Source organism: Oncorhynchus kisutch, linkage group LG20, assembly GCF_002021735.2.
Source record: "Oncorhynchus kisutch isolate 150728-3 linkage group LG20, Okis_V2, whole genome shotgun sequence".
In the NCBI taxonomy this organism is placed as follows: domain Eukaryota; kingdom Metazoa; phylum Chordata; class Actinopteri; order Salmoniformes; family Salmonidae; genus Oncorhynchus; species Oncorhynchus kisutch.
In genome coordinates, this window is record NC_034193.2 from 36,502,809 (window position 1) to 36,530,144 (window position 27,336).

Sequence of the window (27,336 nt, forward strand, 5' to 3'; positions counted from 1 at the left end):
GTGTTTTAGACACACTTCTGTTTCTAAACTTGTTAACCTATTTAATTTAATATTACGTTATTTTGTATTAGTCAGCTATAGTAGCTGGCTGGTTTAGTTAGCACTAGCCTAGTCGCTAATGATAGCTAGCTAACATCCCCGACCATGAGTTTACTCAACTACTCTCCTCCTGTTCAAGAAGAGGAGGTCTGCTGGACGGAGAAAGAGGGTCTGTGGCTGAACATTGTTGTGAAAGAGGAGAAGGAAGATGAGGATGTCACAGTTAAACAAGAAGTAGAGGGTGAGGCTGTTACAGTGAAAGAAGAAGAGAAAAACGTTACAGTGAAAGAAGAGGAAGACGCGTTCAGAGTGAAAGAGGAGGAAGATGTTACAGTAAAAGAAGAGGAGGATGCAGTTTTTGGAGTGAAGGAGGAGGGGGAGATGACTGTCACGTTGAAGGAGGAAGAAGAGGAGGTTGGAGATCTGTTTCACACCAGTAAGTACCGTCTCTGCAGTCGTTGAACCAATATGCAGTAAAGGGGTTCTACACTTTAATGTTGTTCTGTAGGTATGGCTGAAGCTACGCTAACGTGTAGAACATCAAGAGTGGACCATCAACAAAACGTCAACAATTGATCAAATGCATCTAATGACATTGCCTGAAATACTGTAGTCCTCAATTTCTCCTATTAGATTAGCCCAATATGTACTCTTAAAGGGGCATTCAGCAGTTGTTACATCCAATTTGGGACTTATACATTAATGATATGTACCCATTGTTTCTTGAAGAAGTCACTTATAAATGCCTCATGAGCTTAGTTCAACTGTCGTACCCCATTAGAACCCCAAATATAAGCTTTTTTTACTCCAATGTTTATCAGTAAATGTAAAATGTATCCTCAACATAATTAATTGATTTAATTGAGTCTCAAGCATTACTAAAACATTTAACATTTTCATTTAATTCTTTAAAAAAAAATCTAATTTAGAATAAGTAACGTAATAAAATGTGTAAAAGGGGAAGCGGTCTGAACTTAATGAATGCGCTGGGGCCCCAACTAAAAAAAAACATGGGTCAACCAAGAGTCATCTTTTCTTTCTACAAACCGATTGGTAGAAATGTTATAATGTTTATTTTTCCATATATAGACACACCCCATGTGTTTTAATTTAATCAACTATATGTACTGAACTGGTCTGATGCTTTAAGCACACTGTTTGATTAAATAGTTAAGACACACAAATGACTTGGGAGCCAGAGATCAAGATAGCCTAACCACCAGAAAAAAAACCTCTTCCTCCTCCCGCTGCTGCTGGCCTTCGTAAATTCTGATGTTATGCTCCTAAAGTTTCTGGTAATAGGCTACACCAGCAGTCTGCAACCTTTTTCCATCCATCCTTTGGGTTCCTTTTGGCAAACTCCAAGCAGGCTGTCATGTGTCTTTTACTGAGGAGTGGCTTCCGTCTGGCCACTCTACCATGAAGGCCTGATTGTTGGAGTGCTGCAGAGATGGTTATCCTTCTGTAAAGTTTTCCCATCTCCACAGAGGAACTCTGGAGCGCTGTCAGAGTGACCATCAGGTGTTTGGTCACCTCCCTGACCAAGGTCCTTCTCCCCCAATCGCTCAGTTTGGCCGGGTGACCAGCTCTAGGAAGCGTATTCCATTTAAAAATGATGGAGGTCACTGTGTTCTTGGGGACTTTCAATGCTGCAGAATTTTTTTGGTACCCTTCACCAGATCTGTGCCTCGACATAATCCTGTCTTGGAGCTCTACGGACAATTTGTTCGACCTCATTTCTTGCTTTTTTCTCTTGACATGCACTGTCAACTGTTGGACGTTATATTGACTGGTGTGTGCCTTCCAAATCATGTCCAATCAATTGAATTTACCACAGGTGGACTCTGAACAAGTTGTAGATACATCTCAAGGATGATTAATGGAAACAAGATGCACCTGAAAGCAATTTCGAATCTCATAGCAAAGGGTCTGAATACGTATGTAAATAAGGTATTTCTGTTTATCTGTTGTCATTATGGGTTATTGATGACACCCCTCTGAAACAAGATAGCCTAACCATCAGAAAAAACCTCTTCCTTCGCCTACTCCTCCCGCTGCTGCTGGCCTTTGTAAATTCTGATGTTATGCTCCTATAGTTTCTGGTAATAGGCTACACCAGCAGTCGTTATGCTCCTATAGTTTCTGGTAATAGGCTACACCAGCAGTCGTTATGCTCCTAAAGTTTCTGGTAATAGGCTACAACAGCAGTCAGCAACTTTTTCCATTTGGTGCCAAGTTATCTGACCATTTCTACTTATCTGGTGCCAGTTATGATTTTCATATTCACATTTTATTGGTAGTTTCATTTAATTTATAATAGTAATGATAATTATTATAGTCTTTATCTCAACATCATTCTCTGTGGTTAATCTACATTCTATTTAAATGAAAATGATTTGGAACATTTTTATTGCCATTGCTAACTTTCTTTTTAATAAGCTACATAAAGCAAAAAAATGCTAACATTGCAGCCTGCATGTATTAAATATCATATAAATCTCATCTCATCTTGAACTTCTTCCATTTTCTAATAATTGCGCCAACAGTTGTTGCCTTCTCACCAAGCTGCTTGCCTATTGTCCTGTAGCCCATCCCAGCCTTGTGCAGGTCTACAGTTTTATCCCTGATGTCCTTAACACAGCTCTCTGGTCTTGGCCATTGTGGAGAGGTTTGAGTGTGTGGACAGGTGTCTTTTATACAGGTAACGAGTTCAAACAGGTGCAGTTAATACAGGTAATGAGTCGAGAACAGGAGGGCTTCTTAAAGAAAAACGAACAGGTCTGTGAGAGCTGGAATTCTTACTGGTTGGTAGGTGATCAAATACTTATGTCATGCCATAAAATGCAAATTAATTACTTAAAAATGATACAATGTGATTTTCTGGATTGTGTATCATACAATGTGATTTTCGGCAGTGTATCAAATACTTGTTCTCCCCACCGTAAGTATTTGATCACCTACCAACCAGTAAGAATTCCGGCTCTCACAGACCTGTTAGTTTTAACAAACAGATCACTGACCATTGAATCTCACCGTACCTTCTCTGCTGTGCAATCCGATTTCCGAGCTGGTCACGGGTGCACCTCAGCCACACTCAAGGTAGTAAACAATATCATAACCGGCATCGATAAAAGACAGTACTGTACAGCCGTCTTCATCGACCTGGCCAAAGCTTTCGACTCTGTCAATCACCGTATTCTTATCGGCAGACTCAACAGCCTTGGTTTTTCAAATGACTGACTCGCCTGGTTCACCAACTACTTCTCAGATAGAGTTCTGTATCAAATTGGAGGGCCTGTTGTCCAGACCTCTGGCAGTCTCTTTGGGGGTACCACAGGGTTCAATTCTCGGACCGACTCTTTTCTCTGTATATACCAACTATGTTGCTTTTACTGTGGGTTATTCATTGATCCACCTCTACGCAGATGACACCATTCTGTACACATCTGGCACTTCTTTGGACATAGTGTTAACAAATCTCCAAACGAGCTTCAATGCCATTCAATGCAATACCAAACTCCTTCTGTGGCCACCAACTGGTCTTAAACGCTAGTAGAATTAAATGCTCTTCAACCGATCTGCACCCGCCGCCTGACTGGCGTCACTACTCTGGACGATTCTGACTTGGGTATTTGTTGTTGTCCACATATTCTGTGGACAACAGCCATTATCACAGTACATTATTATACTTTGGTCGCCTTTCCATCCAGTTCTCTGCTGCCAATGACTGGAACGAATTGCAAAAATTGCTGAAGTTGGAGATTTATATCTCCCTCACTAACTTTAAGCATCAGCTATCTGAGCAGTTTACCGATAGCTGCAGCTGTACACAGCCCATCTGTAAATAGCCTATCCAACTGCCTGCCTCATCCCCATGTTTTTATTTACTTTTTTTGCTCTTTTGCACACTAGTATTTCTACTTGCACATCTATCACTCCAGTGTTAATTTGTAATTATTCGCTACTATGGCCTTTTTATTGCCTTACCTCCATACTCCATTTGCACACACTGTATATAGATTTTTCTATTGTGTTATGTGAAATACTTTTTTTAGTAAAAAATAATCGTAACTTTATTGACAACACCCAAATGGATACTGTCAATAACGCGGTTCTTCAATAATTACACATAATTCATAATACTGTAGCAAACATTATATTAAACAGGACATTCAAACTAGCCTTACAATTATAATCCAAAGTAGTGTGAAATGTACTCATAAGCAACCTGGAAATGGAGGTTACTCCCCTGAGTTTTCCCCCATTCACATTCAGAATACATTGTGAAAAACTAAAATCTTTGCTCCCCATTTTTGCTCCAGGCAGATATAGTACATCCATAACTATCGGTTTCCTCATTAGCAGGGAGGAGTTTTTGCAATCAAATTGCCCTCGTGCCGCAATTTTAGCAAACACAGAAAGTGGCCTATATTGGAGACAAAAGTCATCTGGCACACTGTTTATAGTTTCAACAACATGAATAACTTATTTCTAGCCTACAATCATTCGATGTTACTACTAATGTGAAAACAAGACAACATATGACTTTTCTTGCTCATTTTAAGACAATTGTCAAATAATTGTAACATTCATTACAGATGTCAATTGTTGTACAACATCATGGCTTCGCTGTTGGCATCAACTTTTACAGTGGATTACCGCTGTTGTGAGCCTTTAATCATCTGTCTGACTTTGTTGTTCACACAGGAGCGATACTCAACTATTGTGGATCCTCTGGGGAGCCTCAACAACCTCATGATGCTGAAGAGGCAGAGAAGAGTCTCTCCGGATCAGAACAAGTTAATAAACACCTGCAGAGATCCACAGGGAAGAGAACTCACTGCTGCTCTGACTGTGGGAAGAGATTCACCTCATCAGGCATTAAAATTCATCAGAGAACACACACCGGAGAGAAATCTTATAGCTGTGGTGAATGTGGGAAGAGTTTTGGTCAATCTGGCCATCTGACGCAACACCAGAGAACACACACAGGAGAGAAACCTTACAGCTGTGGCCAATGTGGGAAGAGTTTTGGTCAATCTTGCCATCTGACGCAACACCAGAGAACACACACAGGAGAGAAACCTTACAGCTGTGGTCAATGTGGGAAGAGTTTTACAACATCTCGCTCTCTGACTCTACACCAGAGAACACACACAGGAGAGAAACCTTACAGCTGTGGTCAATGTGGGAAGAGTTTTTGTCGATCTGGAGAGTTGACAGTGCACCAGAGAACACACACAGGAGAGAAACCTTATAGCTGTGGTCAATGTGGGAAGAGTTTTGGTCGATCTGGAGAGCTGACAGTGCACCAGAGAACACACACAGGAGAGAAATCTTATAGCTGTGGTCAATGTGGGAAGAGTTTTGGTCAATCTAGCCATCTTACTCTACACCAGAGAACACACACAGGAGAGAAGCCTTACAGCTGTGGCCAATGTGGGAAGACTTTTGGTCAATCTAGCCATCTGACTCTACACCAGAGAACACACACAGGAGAGAAACCTTATAGCTGTGGTCAATGTGGGAAGAGTTTTGGTAGATCTGGCCAGCTAATATCACACCAGCGAACACACACAGGAGAGAAACCTTATAGCTGTGATCAGTGTGACAAGAGATACTCTGATAAAAGATCTCTGATCAAGCATCAGACAATGCATACATGAAGGAGTTATTTCGTGATATCAATGAATTAATGTCACAATGTAGAATGTTTTGATGTTGTGAAATTCCTTAAAATACTCCAACAATGTAGAACCCTAAACGTTTGCCCCATTCAATTGATTTCAGTGTGATATGGATATTAGCCTTGGGAAAAATCCAGGCTCTGAATTGAAAGAGTACTATTTATGTGATTTAACAAAAAGTGACTAACACAAAAAGAGTTGTGTTACACTTACCGTGTTGGTGACCCACTTGAATCAAAATGCAACACTTCAAAATGTAGCTAGCTGTTTTCTACAAGTTGTCCTCTAAACAGTGATGTACACATTATTCCCAGATTCTGTGTGGTTTATGAGCTGTTAGTTTTAACATCCTCTCTGCTCAATTGATTTTGACATGATATCGATGAGTGATGACAAATAAGTGTTGTGTTCCTTTGTTTAGCGACCTCTAAATTTAAATGCATCACTCCAAAATGTAGCTGACTGTCTTCTGCAGGTTGTCCTCTAACCGGTGGGGTAAAAGATATCTCCCATTTCCAGGTGTTTTGTTTAGTTGTGTTCGTTTCAACATCATGTACATCCTGATTTCCCCCCAAATCGATATCAGTGATTTATACATATTACTTTATGTTCTATATTATACATACGATACATATTAACAAAGGGGTGTACATTTGGGTTTGATATTTAATATTTACAATTCATGTAACATTTAGTAATCATAATTATTTATGCAATCAACTGACAATTTTCGGGTATAATTATATTGACGTTGTTGCCCTTCTTTTAGAATATCAGGATTCATTCTCTTTTAGAATATCAGGGTTCAGTACATTTGGGGACTGGGCCCGATCCAACAACATGCCTATCGAGTGAACCCTGAAAAGAGAGAGAAGCTTCGCAGTGAGGTGGAAAGTTACTACGGATATTGTAGGAGTTTCCTCTTGAAATCAGACATGTCCGTGGCAAGGACAACTTGGATGTTGATTGTCTCAAAGGTGGTCAGTCAAAAAGATTTGTGTTGTGCGTTTAGCCAGTGCGTTACCATGGATCACAATTTATTTTGACTGCATGTTTTTCCTGTATTGGAGATGAGTTTTGTTTGGGCTCGTTCCAAGAGGATGAGAGTTCTAGAAGTTAACGTCAACTCACCCCATTCCGTACAAATGTGCGCAACCACGACATTCAAACGAGGCTACAAAGAAAACTAATGTGACTGTGTTGACTTCAAAATCTGGGGTGTGAACAACGTTTCTATTCAAGCGTTGATCGACATGGTAATGTCCATCGTGACGTGTCATGTCGTAACGTTCAGCACGCATAAAGCAACTATTTCTGTCTTACAATCTCTCCACCTGGTGTAGCACTTCTCTCGTTTAAAACAAGATATGGACAGTGACGGGGGTAAGGGGGGGATACCTAGTCATATTTTGCGTCGTCACTGCAAGCCATCACGACTCTCAAAAAAACGGTTTACTTCTGAAGATCACTTTAGCACTGTCCTAAAACCCGATTCAAATTCGACACAAACCTTCAAATAGGTATGTAATGACACATTATATAAACTCGTTATAGTGTTTTATTTACATTTTAGCGGTGATAAGTTGGACAGATCGAGTGAAAAAAAAGCTATTTTCCCACACAACATCTCTCCTTACTATCACGCATTAGTTTCGCTTCCCCACCCGCTATTTAAATAAAAAAAAGACCCGACAGGGTTCGTTGCCTTCTTCAATCATACAGAAACGGGCAGCGTTTAGGTTCATGTCATTTATTTTCTTGAAAAGGGGAGAAAGTGTGCTTTACAATGGTATTGACATTACAATTGATCTGGAAGTATTACGTTTTTGGGGCGCTAAAATGAGGTCAATTGTACGGACCAAGGCGATGTTCAAAAGTGAGTGAGTTTTAGGAAAAGGAGAGTTCTAGAAACAAAAAATTATAACAACAAAAAATATTTAGAATTACTCAATTCTAATTCTAAAATTTTATTTGATTTTACCTCATGTTTTGAGGTTGGACTTCAGCCGGTCTAGCTCGTTAGCACATAGGACGCAGTGATTGGTGTCACCTCGTTAGTATGTGTTACACCTGTGCTGGCTTGTCCATCTCGTTAGTGGGAAAGTGTTTCACCTGAGCTGGTCCAGGTTCTATTTAAGAGTATCTGGCCCAGTGCTCCATTTGTCTTGATAGATGTGGAGAGTCAACACCTTTAGTTGCTCCAACTTTTTGGTTTGCTTCCCGTCTGTAAGTTTGAGTTTTTCTTTCGTTTGCCTCTTGGGCAGATTTAGTGGGTCTCATGGTGGGTGTCTTTTAGGTTCCAGTTGTTGTTACTAGTCAACTTTCAGTGGACACCCCCATAGTGTCATTCAGAATCCCTCCTAAAACCCCACCTGTTTAGTTTTGTTGTTGTCAGTGACTTTGTTAGTTCCCTCTTCTATTTAAGTGACGTTTCTGGTTTTCTTGCTGGGGAATGTTACAACAAACAATGTAGTAAAACAAGCTTATATTTTGGGTTGTAGCATCCAATTCTTGCTAATCAAAGGCATTTCCTTGAAATGTTCATTAGTCTTTCAGTTGTTGTTCTGTTTGCTGTGTATGTTATTTTTTAAATATTTTTGTGACGTGCTGTTTAATTAAAGCTCGGTTTGAACATATTGCAAAATAAATGGAACCAATCAACAGACTTTTGCGCCATCTTAGTATGAAAAACAGTATAAATTCAGTGCATATGTTGAAATCAACAATATGTCAAAGGATTCAATTACTGACAACTGATTTTTTTTATTTTTATGGATCAAACGGATCAATCCCACTTTTCCAGCCTGCTGAAGGCGTGGTGGAGTGGTAAACACCACCCCCGGCTCTACCAGAGGCTTGAGGTGGTCTCCCACAGCTCTTATGTCATGTCCTGTGGCCTTGCAGTTCCTTTTCTTGACTGCCCCTGCAACACAAACACATTTAGACATATAATAGGAAACATTCAGGGCTGGTTTCCCAGCTAATCTTCAGCTTAGTCCCAGACTAAAATAGTTGTTTGAGCTGTCTTATCTCAAAGCGACTTGCACAGACTTCTCTTTAAATAGTGGTAGATTTAGCCTGTTCTGGACTCAACAAAGCCGATTGCAAGAGGGCAGATTAGAGCTACTTCAGGACTGAATGGAAGCTTAAATGAATCTTTCAAAGAGGCAGGTTTAACTTCTGCTTTGTGCTGTTTGTGAGGGAGCCTGGACTATGTGGAATGTCTAAATGAAGACCAACATGCACTACAGAGGTCAGACCAGTACTGGCGGATAGGAGTCATCCATTACATTACTTTGAGACCGCTTTCCTATGTACAAAGAAAATGCATTGGAGATATCTCTGCTTGAGCCTAGACTTTCCTCTCTGTCTCAAAGAGGAAGGCCTTCACCCAATTCTCTCCAACTTCTGATCACTGAGGTTTTAGGCATCTGGAATCTTTCATTGTGAAACTGGTGATTTGTGTGGTTCCAGTGAAGCAACTGTGTGTTTAATTGTTCAATGTCTGCAGGGCCATTTGTGAACTGAGTCTTTACATCTAGTTTCCTGATGCTGCTGGTCAAGCCAATTATAAAGTGCAATTCTCTGAATATGGGCAGTTCCCAGAAGTGATTGGCTGGTTAGATGGATGTCATGTTCCCATCAAGTCCTGATGCTGAGGAGTACCGTAACCATAACTGGTTTCCCATCAACTCCTGATGCTGAGGAGTATCGTAACCATAACTGGTTTTCCATCAATGTTCAGGGTGGATGCACTCCTCATTGAGAGTTCTCAAACATTGTTGCCTGTTGGAAAGGTGCAACTCAGGATTGAAGGATTTCCCTCAACTCTTCATTGGTCTCAGTTTCAGAGAGGACAACTACTTGGTGACAGTAGATATTAGGGTGAGAAACATGGTTTACTAATAGTTACTACTGTCGTGGAGAATCGTAACAAAATGTAACACTTACAAGAACTTGTGAATTCAATATAGGCTTTTAATACAAACATATCAGAAGCCTAGATGGTCCGCGGAACACACACTTTTCCAGAGCACTGGCTCTGATTTATACACATACAACATATGAGTCCATCCCACATGCAAATTAAGTTACTTCCCTCAGTCCATCTGCCAACATTATCTTTCAATCTGTGCTTGTTCACGCCCAATAACGCCCATATCTGCTTTCAGTCAAGTTATAATGGTGACAGGACCTCTTCATGTCCCAAAAATAATACATGCCCATCTTATCCTATGGGCCCTTTATGTTTGGCTTGTCCTTATTAGGACTAGTAGACTGTGTCTCTTCTGTTCATGTCCTAAAAATATATGCCCTATGTCTATAGTCCATCAGTTGGTCATTTGGCTGACCCCCCTCCTTTGTATGTCCCTCTGACCTTGGTTTGTCCAGCTGTCCTATGCTCTCATGGCCTTACTCTGGCCTCCTGTCCTATACAATAGACAATGCATTTTACCAGAATGGCAAATGCACTCTAAGTGTATCTTTCTCTTATGTTACAGTATTATGTTCCTCCCTATATGTACATCTTTCTCCCACACTACATAGTAACGTGGTCTACTAATAGTTACTACGTAGTAACATGGTCTACTAATAGTTACTACATAGTAACATGGTCTACTAATAGTTACTACACAGTAACATGGTCTACTAATAGTTACTACACAGTAGCATGGTCTACTAATAGTTACTACACAGTAGCATGGTCTACTAATAGTTACTACACAGTAACATGGTCTACTAATAGTTACTACACAGTAACATGGTCTACTAATAGTTACTACACAGTAACATGGTCTACTAATAGTTACTACACAGTAACATGGTCTACTAATAGTTACTACACAGTAACATGGTCTACTAATAGTTACTACACAGTAACATGGTCTACTAATAGTTACTACACAGTAACATGGTCTACTAGTTACTACACAGTAACATGGTCTACTAATAGTTACTACACAGTAACATGGTCTACTAAGAGTTACTACACAGTAACATGGTCTACTAAGAGTTACTACACAGTAACATGGTCTACTAAGAGTTACTACACAGTAACATGGTCTAAGAGTTACTACACAGTAACATGGTCTACTAAGAGTTACTACACAGTAACATGGTCTACTAAGAGTTACTACACAGTAACATGTTCTACTAAGAGTTACTACACAGTAACATGGTCTACTAAGAGTTACTACATAATAACATTCCTTTCCTCTGGAAAAAGAACACTGTTAGAAGCACAAAAACTCATATGGTTCTTAGAATGAAGAAGAATAAAGATATATTTACCAAAGGAAGTAACCAATTTACTGTCTTTGGTTATAAGAGCCAGTACACAGTGAGTTTGTATATGTACCATTTGTGCTCAGTTCTTCATTTGAACTGTCCAAATGGTCATCGTCAGGGTATAACCAATCCAGAGGTTGGTCGTCGTCTGGTATACCATCCAGAGGTTGGTCGTCGTCTGGTATACCATCCAGAGGTTGGTCGTCGTCCGGTATACCATCCAGAGGTTGCTGCTGCTCTATTATTCCAGACAGGAAGTCACTCAGTTCATCAGTGTTGTGTTGTTTTGGTGGTCCACCACCAGTAGTAAATCTCTCTCTGGTTTCTCTCTTTTTAAAGACAGTTTAAGGTTTTTCCACAGTCTATAAAAAGGCAGAGATAATTTAATAATAGAAGTGACGTCACAAAAATATGAATTTGAGAAATGTGAAATAATGATAATGCAGCTCTCACCTCTGTTTCTTCTTGTAATCCTGATAATAATGCCGATATCTCACCTCTAGTTGTTGTTTCTTCTTGTAATCCTGATAATAATGCAGATATCTCACCTCTAGTTGTTGTTTCTTCTTGTGGTAACATTTCCATCGAATTCACAGCAAATTGCAGACCAACCTGCTTGTTCTACTGCTCAGTAGCAGCAGTGTGGTTTTTACCTTCAATAACTGGACGGTTTGGCAACATTTGTTTTGGAGCGTTTTTTCATACACTAAAGTTTTTTTGAACAAATTATTTTTTCCTCTGCTTTTGTTTCGTCTCAAGATTACTGAACCTAATCAGACTTAACCCAGGTGTTCATACTGAACCTAATCAGACTTAACCCAGGTGTTCATACTGAACCTAATCAGACTTAACCCAGGTGTCCTCATTTAGGCTTACTTACCTGACTCCAGTCTCCGACTAACTAAGCCTAATTTAAGCCACGTTCAGGAAAGCTTCTTAAATGTCCTAGTTTAACTAGTCCTGGCTTAATCTAAGCCCTGCAGGGTCTGAATGAAACCTAATGTCCAGTGGGATTGATCTGTTTGATCCAATTGTTTGTTTCAGTTTACAGTTGTTGAATCCTTTAACGGATTGTTGATTTTCAAAACTTTTCAGTTTCAACAAATGCACTGGGTTGGTTGAAAAGTGAAACTGTTTTGACATAGTGGAAGATACACTGAATTGATACTGTTTTTCATACTAAGATGGACTAAAATATGTGCTCATTAGTTATGCAAGAGGGCGGCAGGTAGCCTAGTGGTTAGAGCTGACAAGGTAAAAATGTTGTTCTGCCCCTGAACAAGGCAGCACTGTTCCCTGGTAGGCAATCATAAATAAGAATTTGTTCTTAACTGACTTGCCTAGTTAAATAAAGGTTAAATTAAATAATTAAGTCTGTTGATTGTCAGCCATAAGGTTAATTTGTTTTGCAAAATGTTCAAATCAATCAATCTTTATTTATACGGCACATCTCAGACATGGATGCAACACAATGGCTTCACAGCAAAAAAATGAAAAACAATGAAAAACAAACAATATTTACTACACAACAAACATAAGAGGATAAAAAAACAAGATTAACAACTGAAAGACTAATGAGCATCCTAAGAAAAATCCATAAAATATTAACAATTGGATGAAATGTTCAACCATAACGAGATGGACAAGCCAGCACAAGTGTAACACATACTGACTAACAAGGTGACACCAATCGGTTCTCCCTACATGCTAACGTGCTAAAGTCCAACCTCAAAACATAAATGGAAAAACCAAAGCCTGTAACACTTAAGACAACAAATATATCCTATATTTTTGTTGGACAACTTTGCTTACCACCAACAGAAAACAACTTCCATTTAACATTATAATCAACTACAATGCTCCACCTACAATATAAACATGGTGTCTACTGGCTGTCAACAAATAAAAACAAGAAAGAAAAAAAACTTTTTCCCCCCACTAGCTTCTAGAACTCTCGTCTTCCTAAAACTCACTAGCTTCTAGAACTCTTGTCTTCCTAAAACTCACTAGCTTCTAGAACTCTTGTCTTCCTAAAACTCACTAGCTTCTAGAACTCGTCTTCCTAAAACTCACTAGCTTCTAGAACTCTTGTCTTCCTAAAACTCACTAGCTTCTAGAACTCTTGTCTTCCTAAAACTCACTAGCTTCTAGAACTCTCGTCTTCCTAAAACTCACTAGCTTCTAGAACTCTTGTCTTCCTAAAACTCACTAGCTTCTAGAACTCTTGTCTTCCTAAAACTCACTAGCTTCGAGGTAACACACACCATGGTAACACACTGGCAAAACACAAAACGTTTTGACTGCCCCCCCTTGAGACGATCAGCAACCAAGTTGTCCTTACCACGGACATGTCTGGTTTCAAAAGGAAACTCCTGCAATATCCGTAGTAACTTTCCACCTCACTGCAGAGCTTCTCTCTCTTTTCAGGGTTCACTAGAGAGGCATGTTGTTGGATCGGGGCCCAGTCCCAAATGTCATGCTCTAGTACATTTGGTTTGGCACATCTGAGAATGAACCCTGATATTATAAAAGCAGGGTAACAATGTCAATATAATTGTACCCCAAAATTGTCAGTTGATTGCATAAATAATTATGATTACTAAATGAATTGTAAATACGAAGTATCAAAACCAAATGTACACCCCTTTGTTAATATGTATTGGCAATATTTCACGTAATGGTGAGGCATGGAATAATAAAACATGTATCTTTTGTCAGGCTGAATGTTTGAAATGTGAGTAGGTGATTTGGGTCATGCTTCTTCAGTAGTGGAATAAAGACAATTAGCACTTGGAATATAAAGAAATACTGGAGTGATGTCAGATTGTTAACTTCTTAGGCCCCTTTTTTCTCTCCACTTCCTCTCTGAATGACGTGCCCAAAGTAAACTGCCTGTATCTCAGGCCCTGAAGCCAAAATATGCATATAATTGGTAGCGTTGGAAAGGAAACACTGAAGTTTGTCAAAATGTTAAAATAATGAAGAATATAACACATCCATCCCTGGATGCAGTTCCTATGGCTTCCACAGGGTGTCAGCAGTCTATGTTCAAGGTTTCAGGCTTGTAACTTCAAAAATGAATAAGAAATGTCAGTTTTAGTAGAGGGACAGTCTTGGAAATTTGTGTTTGCACACACCATAAAGACATTTAGCACCTGCTCAAATCGTTTTTTAATTTTTTTATTTGACCTTTATTTAACTAGGCAAGTCAGTTAAGAACAAATTCTTATTTTCAATGACGGCCTAGGAACAGTGGGTTAACTGCCTGTTCAGGGGCAGAACGACAGATTTGTACCTTGTCAGCTCGGGGATTTGAACTTGCAACCTTTCGGTTACTAGTCCAACACTCTAACCACTAGGCTACTTCTTTCCAAAATAATTATTATAGTTTGATTACATTTTAGGGTATTTGAGGAGTAAATAAAAAACATATTTTGACTTTTTGAAACAACGTTTAGGAGTAGATTTTTGGATTCCTTTATCTGCATGTTGAACGAGTGGATTACTCAAATCGATGGCGCCAACTAAACATACTTTTTGGGATATAAAGAAGGATTTTATCTAACAAAACGGCATGTTATAGCTGGGACCCTTTGGATGACACATCAGAGGAAGATTTTCAAAAAGTAAGTGAATATTTAATCTTTAAGTGTATGAAACCTGTGCCGGTGGAAATTTGTATGTGGGGCGCCATCCTCAAACAATCGCATGGCATGTTTTCGCTGTAATAGCTACTGTAAATCAGACAGAGCATTTAGATTAAAAAGGATTTAAAATGTCATGATTTAAGACACTTGTATGTTCATAAATTATTAAAATCCATAATATTTCGGATTATTTATTCCAACAGGAAATTGACCCGCTAGCGGATCCGTTATTACCATGACGACCGGGACTCCTGTCCCTAAAACTGATTGTAGATTTATTATACTGCGTCCATGTATATAGGCTGCAAGTACGTTGAAATTAAATGGTCTTCTTTTCAACTTTAAACTAAAACTTATATTGTACGTCGGGCATATCATAACCGGCATCGATAAAAGACAGTACTGTGCAGCCGTCTTCATCGACCTTGCCAAGGCTTTCGACTCTGTCAATCACCATATTCTTATCGGCAGACTCAGTAGCCTCGGTTTTTGACTGCCTTGCCTGGTTCACCAATTACTTTGCAGACAGAGTTCAGTGTGTCAAATCGGAGGGCATGCTGTCCGGTCCTCTGGCAGTCTCTATGGGGGTGCCACAGGGTTCAATTCTCGGGCTGACTCTTTTCTCTGTATATATCAATGATGTTGCTCTTGCTGCGGGCGATTCCCTGATCCACCTCTATGCAGACGACACCATTCTATATACTTCCGGCCCGCACTTGGACACTGTGCTATCTAACCTCCAAACGAGCTTCAATGCCATACAACACTCCTTCCGTGGCCTCCAACTGCTCTTAAACGCTAGTAAAACCAAATGCATGCTTTTCAACCGTTCGCTGCCTGCACCCGCACGCCTGACCAGCATCACCACCCTGGATGGTTCCGACCTTGAATATGTGGACATCTATAAGTACCTAGGTGTCTGGCTAGAGTGTAAACTCTCCTTCCAGACTCATCAAACATCTCCAATCGAAAATCAAATCAAGAGTCGGCTTTCTATTCCGCAACAAAGCCTCCTTCACTCACGCCGCCAAACTTACCCTAGTAAAACTGACTATCCTACCGATCCTCGACTTCGGCGATGTCATCTACAAAATTGCTTCCAACACTCTACTCAGCAAACTGGATGCAGTTTATCACAGTGCCATCCGTTTTGTCACTAAAGCACCTTATACCACCCACCACTGCGACCTGTATGCTCTAGTCGGCTGGCCCTCGCTACATATTCGTCGCCAGACCCACTGGCTCCAGGTCATCTACAAGTCCATGCTAGGTAAAGCTCCGCCTTATCTCAGTTGACTGATCACGATGGCAACACCCACCCGTAACACGCGCTCCAGCAGGTGTATCTCACTGATCATCCCTAAAGCCAACACCTCATTTGGCTGCCTTTCGTTCCAGTTCTCTGCTGCCTGTGACTGGAACGAATTGCAAAAATCGCTGAAGTTGGATACTTTTCTCCCTCACCAACTTCAAACATCTGCTATCTGAGCAGCTAACAGATCGCTGCCGCTGTACATAGTCTATCGGTAAATAGCCCACCCATTTTTACCTACCTCATCCCCATACTGTTTTTATTTATTTTATTTTATGCTCTTTTGCATACCAGTATCTCTACCTGTACATGACCATCTGATCATTTATCACTCCAGTGTTAATCTGCAAAATTGTAATTATTCGCCTACCTCCTCATGCCTTTTGCACACAATGTATATAGACTCTCCTTTTTTCTACTGTATTATTGACTTGTTAATTGTTTACTCCATGTGTAACTCTGTGTTGTCTGTTCACACTGCTATGCTTTATCTTGGCCAGGTTGCAGTTGCAAATGAGAACTTGTTCTCAACTAGCCTGCCTCGTTAAATAAAGGTGAAATGAAAAATAAAAATCTTCAACAACATTTTGCTAAGTGGGATAGCCCCAATGTCACCGTTTTAACGTGTCCAAATCAATAGTCCAAATGCATAAACAGTTTGTGATAAATTGAAAACCTTAACATAAAATGTGCTATATACACAAACATCTGCACAATTATCGTATTACTTTTTAAATAAGCTCCTTTATAAACTGCACAAGCACCAAAAACGCTGTTGTTTTGACAAGTAGCAATAAATCACTGAATTCGATTAGGGGGGGGGGGGGAATCAGGTTGTACTTGCTGTTGGAACTAACACAACTAAACAAAACACCTGGAAACAGGAGATATCTTTTAGCTCACTGGTTAGAGGACAACCTGCAGAAGACAGTCAGCTACATTTGGGAATGATACATTTAAATGTAGGGGGTCGCTGAACAAAGGAGCACCACTTATTTGTCATAACTCATCGATATCATGCTGAAATCAATTGTGTGACAGGAGGGAGATGAAGTTGCACGTCCTGTTAGTTTTAACAGCACAAAAACCATACGGAATCTGAAAGTAATGTGTACATCTCTGGTTAGAGGACAATTTGTAGAAAACAGCTCGCCACATTTTGAAGTGTTGCATTTTGATTCAAGTGGGTCACCAACTTTTCTTTAGGTTAGTCTCTTTTTGTTAAATCACATAAATAGTACTAGTCCATTTCAAAGACAAAGATTTTCCCGCTGAGGCTAATATCCATATGTTGAAATCAATAGAACAGGGGGCAAACGTTTAGGGTTCTACTTTGTGACATTAAAATACTCCTTCTACAATGTTAAGCAATTCTCTATTGTGACATTATTTTGTTGATATCATGAAACAACTCCATGTATTTTCTGATGTTTGATCAGTGTATCTCTTCCCACATTGATCACAGCTATGAAGATTCTCTCCTGTGTGTGTTCTCTGGTGTATAGTCAGATTGCTAGATGTAGTATAACTCTTCCCACATTCATCACAGCTATAAGGTTTCTCTCCTGTGTGTCTTCTCTGGTGTACAGTCAGATGGCTAGATGCAACAAAGCATCAGCAGTTTCAGACGACTTTGTGATCACGCTCTCCGCAGCCGATGTGAGTAAGCCCTTTAAACAGGTTAACATTCACAAGGCCGCAGGGCCAGACGGATTACCAGGACGTGTACTCCAAGCATGCGCTGACCAACTGTCAAGGGTCTTCACTGACATTTTCATCCCCTGTCTGAGTCTGTAATACCAAGATGTTTCAAGCAGACCACCATAGTGTTCTTGAGCACAGGGACTAAGGCGACCTACCTAAATTACTACTGACCCATAGCACTCACGTCTGTAGCCATGAAGAGCTTTGAAAGGCTGGTCATGGCTCACATCAACACCATTATCCCAGAAACCCTAGACCCACTCCAATTTGCATACCGCCCCAACAGATCCACAGATGATGCAATCTCTGTTGCACTCCACTCTGCCCTTTCCCACCTGGAGAAAAGGAAAACCCATGTGAGAATGCTATTCATCGACTACAGCTCAGCGTCCAACACCATAGTCCCTCAAAGCTCATCACTAAGTGAAGGACCCTGGGACTAAACACGGAGCATGCCCCCATTCTCAGGTTGAGAGCTTCAAGTTCCTTGGTGTCCACATGCTTGGGGTCAACATTATAGGCGTAGTTAACTGGTGAACTGTTGAAATCATGGAAACATAATGACGATTCTAATTCTAGATTTGGAATATAATGTGCAGCACCTTGAATATATTGTTGTTTGACTACCAATTAATAAACCAGGGAGGAATTACTGACAGAGTAGGAGCATGGTGGAGACATCCTAGAGAGGTAAATCAGGAAGGGAAATGACAGCAAGTAGTGCAGACGAAAGGGATAACAAGTTGGTGAAGCAACATATGTGCTGGAATGAGAACAATATAGATGCTACTTTGAGAACACAAACTCTCACATCTTTCACAGCACAGAACGAGGGAGTCCAGGGGATGACTGGAGGAAGCATTGTGGGATTCTCTTGGCACGAGTACAGTTGTTGAGATTGTGTGGAGGATGGTGAAGAACAGTGGAGTGAAAAGGGCTAAAGTTGGTAATGAACAGCAGTTTAGGGTCGGAGTGGGAATCATCAGCAAGGATGTTTTTGTGGGTGACCTGTTAAATCAAATCAAATCACATTTTATTTGTCACATACACATGGTTAGCAGATGTTAATGCGAGTGTAGCGAAATGCTTGTGCTTCTAGTTCCGACAATGCAGTAATAACCAACAAGTAATCTAGCTAACAATTCCAAAACTACTACCTTATAGACACAAGTGTAAGGGGATAAAGAATATGTACATAAAGATATATGAGTGAGTGATGGTACAGAGCGGCATAGGCAAGATAAAGTAGATGGTATTGAGTGCAGTATATACATATGAGATGAGTATGTAAACAAAGTGGCATAGTTAAAGTGGCTAGTGATACATGTATTACATAAAGATGCAGTAGATGATATAGAGTACAGTATATACATATGAGATGAATAATGTAGGGTATGTAAACATTATATTAGGTAGCATTGTTTAAAGTGGCTAGTGATATATTTTACATCATTTCCCATCAATTCCCATTATTAAAGTGGCTGGAGTTGAGTCAGTGTGTTGGCAGCAGCCACTCAATGTTAGTGGTGGCTGTTTAACAGTCTGATGGCCTTGAGATAGAAGCTGTTTTTCAGTCTCTCGGTCCCAGCTTTGATGCACCTGTACTGACCTCGCCTTCTGGATGATAGCGGGGTGAACAGGCAGTGGCTCGGGTGGTTGTTGTCCTTGATGATCTTTATGGCCTTCCTGTGACATCGGGTGGTGTAGGTGTCCTGGAGGGCAGGTAGTTTGCCCCCGGTGATGCGTTGTGCAGACCTCACTACCCTCTGGAGAGCCTTACGGTTGTGGGCAGAGCAGTTGCCGTACCAGGTGGTGATACAGCCCGACAGGATGCTCTCGATTGTGCATCTGTAGAAGTTTGTGAGTGCTTTTGGTGACAAGCTGAATTTCTTCAGCCTCCTGAGGTTGAAGAGGCGCTGCTGCGCCTTCTTCATGATGCTGTCTGTGTGGGTGGACCAATTCAGTTTGTCTGTGATGTGTATGCCGAGGAACTTAACTTACTACCCTCTCCACTACTGTTCCATCAATGTGGATAGGGGGGTGTTCCTTCTGCTGTTTCCTGAAGTCCACAATCATCTCCTTAGTTTTGTTGACATTGAGTGAGAGGTTATTTTCCTGACACCACACTCCGAGGGCCCTCACCTCCTCCCTGTAGGCCGTCTCGTCGTTGTTGGTAATCAAGCCTACCACTGTTGTGTCGTCCGCAAACTTGATGATTGAGTTGGAGGCGTGCGTGGCCACGCAGTCGTGGGTGAACAGGGAGTACAGGAGAGGGCTCAGAACGCACCCTTGTGGAGCCCCAGTGTTGAGGATCAGCGGGGTGGAAATGTTGTTGCCTACCCTCACCACCTGGGGGCGGCCCGTCAGGAAGTCCAGTACCCAGTTGCACAGGGCGGGGTCGAGACCCAGGGTCTCGAGCTTGATGACGAGTCTCAAAGATGGTGAAGGCTGAATTGGGTAAAGTGGAATCGGTTCGAGTGACCAGGAGCGGTATGATACTGATTGTGTGTCAACAGCGCAAAAGGAGAAAGCTTTGTATCTTTTAGGTTAAACATTTCAGACAGATGCACATTAATTAAAATGAATGATAGACGGAAGGTCTTACTGTGTTTTGGTGAAGTGGTTCTCCCATCTTATGTAAAACCTGGGTAAGTGAGATATACAGAAGCCGCTGCAGTGTTACAATTGTAAAAAAGTTTGGAAATGTGGCAAGTGTTTGTCAAAGGAATAAATATGTCGTAGTCAGATGAAGCATGTTGTAATTGTGATGGGAATCCTGTTCCCGAGTTGCCAGAGTGCCCTGTACGGATGAAGGATGTCACAGTAGCTAGGATGATCAGGCCCATCCAGCAAGTGTCCTATGTGGAGGCAGTGAAAATAGCTGAAGGGGGGAGAGGAGAAGGTAGTTCATGTCCCACAGTCTGCAGTGAAGCCATGCAGGAGAAGGATCCCAAAACACTAATAGTGAACAAGGTGGACTTTGTTGTGTTTATAGAGCAAGTGATAAATTGAATTAATAAATTATTAGTAACGTTCGTCCAAAACTAGCAGTTTACGCATTAGCTTGGAGTTTCTTCAACAAAATTGTGTTTGCATTGCCCTCACTGCCGCAGTGATAAATTGCATTAATAATAAACTAATAAAACATCTAAGAAGCAAGACATCATTGTGAAGGCGGCAGGTTCCTGAACCTGTGTAGGGATCTGAATAGTACCATTTTTGTTTGAAATTCAGGGTAGTGGAGTGAATTTGTAGGCTGACAATAAACCTCATAGAAGAAGACATGGTAGGAACCAAAGTGTTGGTCAGTGTTTCCAGTTGACCCTAATTAGATGTTACATTATATGTTGTCTTCTTACTTCATGTAGCCGGCTAGCAAGCTAATATATTCATACTTTGCTTAGTCATCTCCGATAAGACACCGCTGCACGAACATGCTTATCTAGGCCTACACCAGCACTGGTACCAGGCAGTATTAGCTAGCTACGTTTGCTCTGACTCTTAGCAAGCTAGCTAGCCCACTAACTAGCAATTAGCATTAACAGCTAATATTATTTGAGCAACACCTTGCTAAGAAAAGACAATCTTTCACCTTTAATGTAATGGCATGAAAAGAATTGCCAGAATATTATACAATGACTTATCAACAGCTGTAAAAATTTGACCCCCACAGGAAATTTATACTGGCAGTTATAGAAAGAACCATTTGCTATATGACCATTGATTCTTGAAGAATATAACTTATAAATGCCTCAAATGTTTAAACCGTATTACCCCACCAGAAACCAAAACATAAGCTCGTATAACGCCACTGTTTGTAAACTAATACTATATGGCTGAGGAGTAGGGTCAATCCAAGCGTTCTGACCTCACAATGACAGTAAAGCACCCAAGCTAACTGGCTAACGTTGGATAACTTGCTAGACACAAATCAGAGAGAACCTCACTCTTACCATTTTACTTGCCTTAGCAGAGCTGGTTAGGCTGTTTTCATGTTATCCAGAGCGTTGGTGACTAACTGTGCTGCTGGCAGCAATTTAATTTGAGCTTTTTTGCAGATGTTGACTGACACCGGCCATATTCAACGGGTGTTGAGCTTTATTAAATTCATCAGTTATTCTGCTCTCTAATCAAGTCAATAAACATTGGGTAGTTAGTTAGAATATATTTACTATACTGGCAAGTTTGATGTATAAGTAGCCAACTAACATTAGGTAGCTAGGTGACATACTGGTGCATACTGCTGTAAAGATATGCTATGCGTTTTGTAAGGATAGTGTAGCTAACATAATGTGTAACGTAACTTATTTGAAAAGTCATTACTTTATTACATTTCTCAACATTTCTCAGAATTATTTAAATCAGTTAATTTGTATCTGCTCTCGTTGGACTTTGGCTGAATATTTTCCTCCATTTTCTTCAAATCTGAAATCGATGTGATGCCACGCCCATTTTCAAAAAAATTGCATAATGGGCCCTAAAGTACTGCGTGTTAACATCCTATTTTGGCGAATTGAGTATGACATCCGGGAACTTTTGGCATACCAACTACATCATACTATGACCAATAAGCAAACTATATACTCAATATCACAAATAGTACGGTTAGTATGAGTATTCTAACACAGCTCAGGTCTCTGGGCAGCCATTTTGTTTGTTTAAAAACTAGGTGGCACCTTTAAAAAAGCCTCACAACAATCAACCAATCTGCAGTTCAACCAATAACAAAGCTGTAATTCCACCAATGTTTTGGTAATAAGATGATGGATGGGGCTGGAGAAATGTAACTACTCTCAAATTCATGCAAGGACTGACCATCCATGATATCAACATTGTAGTTTTAACCATGTTTTGAGGATATACAGTGTTGGTTTGCATTGTTTCTAAACATTGGAGTAAAAAAAAGCTTATTTGGGTTTCTGATGTGGTACTACATTTGAACAAAGCTCATGAGGCATGTGTTATATTCTTCAAGAATCAATGACTATAAATAAATAATTTAAAAAGTCAAAATATGGATGTAGCAATTGCAAATTTCCCCCACAACACCACACATCAGTTCAACAACCGCATAGTTTGTGCTTCTGTTTTTAAGACAGTACTTACTAGTGTTAACCAGGGCATGTTCACCATTAGAACCATTGGATGCCTTATGATGCATTTGGGAAACCGGGCCCAGATATCCAGTTTCCTCCTCTTCTTCATTTTCCGATGTGACAGTGACCTCCCCCTCCTTCTTTCACTGAAACGTCGTCGTCCTCTTGAACTCTGAATGCGTCTTCCTCTTCTTTAACTGAAACATCTTTCTCTTCTTCTTTCACGGTAACAGCCTCAACCTGTAACAGCCTCACCCTCTACTTGTTTGTGTACTGTAACAGCTTCCTCTTCCTCCTCCTCTTTCATGAGAGCTTCTTTCTCTATCCAGCAGACCTCCTCTTCTTCAGCAGGAACGGGGTTAAGGATGTCACAGTAGCTAGGATGAGATAATCAGTGGTGTAATAGATGACATAAAGGCTACGCTGCTACGGTGTGTGACTTCATATATAAAAATGTGGCTGTTCTAAATTCTGTGTCGCTCAAAGCCTTGAGTAATGAACCTGTTTTTGACACAATTGGCTGGAAAGCATTAATGCTTCGGGAAGCTTTGTTTCCCCATCACTACTTTTCAACATGTTTTCTGTGAATTAGACTAAGGGAATTTTGTAACCTTTTCCACCTTGGCTTACTGCTAGCGCACAAGCTGACTGACATCTGGAATGTATCTATTTTGGATGTTGGGCATTTTCCCTGCCATCATTCCCTCCTAATGGAGCTTTCTGAAGGTGAGTTTGTGACAAAATATATATTAGATTTGGATGCGGGGGATTGTTTGAATATTATGGATATTATTGTAATATTAAAGTTATAAGTTATAAGTGTTTGAAACGGGGGTCAATGCCCGTATTCTTAAAATTAAAAAAAAATGTATATAGGACAAATAACTGTTAATATTATCTAACGTTTGTAGGGTCTCCATTGTTTATGCAGCTTTTAAGAGGTTTAATTGATCTGGAACAGAACGCATTAGACGGTGATTCTCAGATGCAAAACCCATGCAGCCAATCCCCATCACGCTATTTTCTACGTAAATCCAAATAATCACATACCCAAGAATATTTATACATTAAAACAAAGTGTGCACCCTATATTAAAAGCTATTTTTATATTTACAGCCGACATACAGCCAAGAAGGATAACTGCCTCCTTATGGACCCTGAATGACTTCGTTGAAGCAGATGACACATCCGATGACACAGATGCAATTCTCCTGTTCTGCACGAACGTTTTTTCCAACACACAGAGAACGGAGAATTTAAACGTCCTGCCAACTCCCCCGGGAACCTCCACCCACTCGCTACATATTCCAGGCCCCAACAAGCAACGCATAACGAGGGCTCTTGTACATTGCTCTGAATCCACCCCCCCAGAAAAGTACTACTGTGCAGGGAACTTGCGGCTCCACGATCAGGCGCTCCATGGACACGGTATGAAGTCATTATATATATTATTAGTTATACATAGTTGTATTATTTATACATTTTTTAGGCTTGAATAAAACAAGGACAAATAATGTATGACTCCCACGAGACCGGCCCTGCAGAATCGGGAACGCTTGAAGAAAAAAAGTCAAAAAAGTTTCTGCGATTCGTCAGAACAGCCCGCACCAAAAAAGACGAGGTATTATAACTATGTATTGTTAATGTATAGTATTATACCTGAAATGTATTTGACATTATATGTATCTAACATATTTTTATATTTAATAAACAATTTTGAATGTATTGTTTTCTATCAGACTCCTCCCCGGCGTATAACGGCACAGAAGGCCACATACATCAAGAGCTGGGGGATTCCGGCTCACCGAACATTCCCAATGAAACAACCAAAGTGGAAGATATCCCGGTTTTAAATGACATTTCAGAGGCAGACGATCGTCTATTATTTGATGCAGCCAACCTTCTAGAGCCCGCCAATTCTATGGTGGCAACATCCGGATCTGAAATAGAACAAGCAAGGTTTTTCAGTCTTTTCCAGGGCTTTGAAATCGAGGAAGGTTTTGCTACACAAACGACTGAGGGTTTTACTTGAGAGACAGTACCGAGGCGATATGTTATTCTGGCATAGAACAATTCCACACATGTTAAACAGCAAACCGAATAAAAAACACATACAGTCGCTAAAATCATATGTGTAACACGGATCATTCCAGAAATAGCCAAGAACGCACATCCTTAATTATCCAAATGGCAGAGCCATCAGACCAAGTTGAGACAGTTGAAAGCCTCTTATCACAGATACCGCCAGAACTCCTAGAAATTATTAATCGTATGAACGAGGCGGGGGTAACAGACATAATACCGATAGATGAAAGCATATTATCACAGATTCCAGCAGAACTCCTAGACATTATTAATCGTATGAACGATTCAGGTACGCCCGATGAAAACCTGTTATCACAGATTCCCGAAGCCCTCATTTCCCTAATTAATCAGATGAACAAGAGCCAGACATCTTCGGCATCCCACACACCAACTTCGACATCCCAACCGTTAACGCCCATGTCCGTAGAGTCTGAAACGCAACACAATGTTTTTGGGGAATTGGAAAATTGTCTAATAAATCAGGTGGGAGATGGTATTGATAGAAGTGTCCGGGTTGTGTACCGAAATAAATTCAACAATACAGAGATTCGATAGTTTTTCAATTTCATGTGGGTGAATCAGAATCTTGACTATGCTGTGTTTTACGTAATGATATTGGACACTCTGAACGATCTGTTAGACGGCAAGAGATTATGGCGAACCACGTGATGTCTTACAGTTGGAAATTTGTGGAGATAGCCTGCATAACACGGTATCTCTTATTTTACCCAATGGCGAAGCAGATCTTGAACAATTTATCGCACGGTTAGAACGCCTTGTTCAGTCAAATTTAGCAGTCATAGCAGATCGGACCCTCGAGCTTGTAGTGCAAATAATACGGCAACCCCAGGGTGGTGGGGGTCAGAGGAAGCTTGATAGCCTAATGCAGTCAAAAATCATAAGCAATAAAAGGGCCTACCTCATAAACGTTCACAATCCCGATAATAAGCTATGCTTTGCAATAGGTCTAGCACATTTACTCAACCCTAGATGTACTGATCTAGCGGCATTGCAAAAGGCTAGAGAGCTCCAAACGGCCGTGGGTCTCGGTATACAGGATGCTGTGGCTTTCTCTGACATAGTCAAATTTGAAAACTTTCTGAATATCAAGATTGTGGTTTTGTACCACAGTAGAGCTAATGCTCTCTTGAAGTTCCAAAACAACCCCCAACCTCATCCTCAGATCCTGTACTTTTATGTGCAAAACGAACATTACTATGCCGTTACTAACATCACCGCACATGTCGTTCGACCTACTGTTACGAAAAACACAAAATTGAAACATGGCACCCCAAGGCCTGTAAATCTGTAAGCAGTTGTGACATTAACAAGAAATGCCCAAAATGCCATTGCAATTACAACCTTAAAATAGATAGCCCTAAACCGCATGTGTGTGGAATCATACATTGTCCATTCTGTAAAGGGCCTTTGAAAAGCAGAGACGCTGAAGTGGTTCAAGAAGTGCCACACGAGTGTTATATTCATCCCTTGGCTGAAGATTAACATTCAGAGAAATGTGTCCTACGATTTTGAGACAAATTAGCAATCGGGTTCATTTGCCTATTTTTGTATATTGATACAATATTAATACAGCAAGGCGTGGCACCCAGTGTCATAGCTCAAGGTAGTAAAATCTTGTGTTTTGTAGACCCAGTCTTCACCCAGAGATACATTGACAGTTTAAGCTTCTTACCCATGAGATTGGCTCAAATGCCAGAGGCCTTGGGATTTGAAAACTCTGTGAAAGGCTGGTTCCCCCACTTCTTCACACCTGAGGAGAATCTACATTATATCGGATCATATCCCAGCCCTGAAATGTACGGGTGTGATCAAATGTCTCCCAAAGAGTGTGAGAGATTCATGACGTGGTACGAGACAGTAAGACATGTCACCTTTTGATTTCCATAAAGAGATGGAATCATACTGCGACAATGATGTGGTTATACTTCGTGAAGGATGCCTCAGATTCGAGGTAATCAAAGATGCAGGCATTGGCCCCTGGAGTTGTACAACTATTGCATCGGCATATATGAAAACCTATCGTACACACTTTCTGCCTACAGCATCTATAGTAATCCCCTCGCCTGACAACTACCGACGCCAATTCAAGTCATACTCTAGTGGGTCCATTCAATGGTTGGAGTACAGGATAAAGACATTTTTATTCAACATGCTTTGAATTATTCAGAGACTTGTCCCGAAGCAACTCCGCCGTTGTCTTGGCTGTGGGCTTAAGATCGTTGTACTGTTGGTAGGTGAACCGTTGCCCCAGTCTAAGGTCCTGAGTTCTCTGTAGCAGGTTTTCATCAAGGTTCTCTCTGTACTTTGCTCCATTCATCTTTCTCTTTCTGATTAGTCTCCCAGTCCCTTCCGCTGAAAAACATCCCCACAGCATGATGCTGCCACCACCATGCTTTACGGCAGGCGAGACGCTTGGCATTCAGGCCAAATAGTTCAGTCTTTAGTTGCCTTTTGGT

The 27,336-nt window shown here is 40.6% G+C and overlaps 1 pseudogene; it reads left to right on the forward strand.

Annotated features, from left to right (window-relative positions):
* Positions 1 to 354: 354 nt before the first annotated feature.
* The window catches only part of LOC109875482 (gastrula zinc finger protein XlCGF17.1-like), a 79,147-nt pseudogene continuing 52,165 nt past the window's right edge, over positions 355 to 27,336 (forward strand).